Source organism: Aethalodelphis obliquidens, unplaced genomic scaffold (assembly GCF_003676395.1).
Source record: "Aethalodelphis obliquidens isolate GAN/ISIS:26980383/991018 unplaced genomic scaffold, ASM367639v1 scaffold46, whole genome shotgun sequence".
Taxonomy (NCBI): Eukaryota; Metazoa; Chordata; class Mammalia; order Artiodactyla; family Delphinidae; genus Aethalodelphis; species Aethalodelphis obliquidens.
Window position 1 is genome coordinate 6,362,146 of NW_020837990.1, and position 1,085 is coordinate 6,363,230.

A 1,085-nucleotide genomic window follows, 5' to 3' on the forward strand; every position below is an offset into this window, starting at 1 on the left:
TGTGTGTGTGTGTGTGTGTGTGTGTGTGTGTTGCGGTGCAGGTGGCGAGGGACAGCCTTGTCCCTGTGGGTGCGGAAGGTGGGGTGAGGATGTTAGAGCAAATTTTACGGAAGAGTAGGGTTGGGATCCGCAGCTGCTCAGAGTTGGGAAGGAGATTGTCTCAGGTGCTCAGGGGATGTGTGAGAGGACACGTGTGGGAGCCTCGGAGCTGCCAAGTACCTTGATGTAGGGCTGAGCTAAACCAACAGTAAAATAGGCAGTCCTCTACCTGCTTAATATTTTGGAAGGGGTGCTGACGACGTCTTCCAGCCTTTTTTGGTTTCCCTCGCCTGCCTGAAATCTCATGTTTAGAGGTTTTTTGTCGTGGTCCGAACGGGGGTTGGAAAAGAATTTCCAGACACAAGGCAGAATGTAAAGAATATAGAATTTATTAGAGGGAAGGGTCGCCGCCAGAACAGCGGGTCGACCTCCTAGTAGTCTGGGAGAGTCGAGCCAGAACATGTGCTATTGATCAGTTTTTATAACCAGAAAACAAAGGAATGGCCCGAGGTGAAAATTTCGTTGACTATTTGGTCGAGGCACATATACCTTCCTTCTATAGGGTGGGAGTGGGACAGGGCATATGCCTTTCCTTATTTGGGACAGGTCCCGTTGCCCAGGTGGGCTCAGAAATTTCCTAACCATTGCAACATGGTGGGGAGGGCGATTAAGAGTCCGGTAGGGGGTGTAACGCTGACACTTTTTCAGGCAGGGTCGTCCTTTGTCCTTGAAGCACCATTGTCCTTGGAGCACCACATTTTTTTTTTTTTCCTGCTGGGTAATAGTGCTTCGGAAGAACTGGGTAAACGTCATCAGTCACTCATACCTCTGTCAACTGGCTCATCTGACACTTCACTCCAGGTGCAGGGAAGGTATCTGGGCATGGGAGACAAACTGTCCACTTCACTGTTGTTGGGTGGTGGCATGTGCTTCAGACTATGTGTGTGTATGGGGGGCGGGGGGTGGGATGGAAGTCCCATCCTGTATCTGAAGATCTACCTTGGGACTAGAAATACCTCATTTTTTAAAAAAATTATTTATTTAAT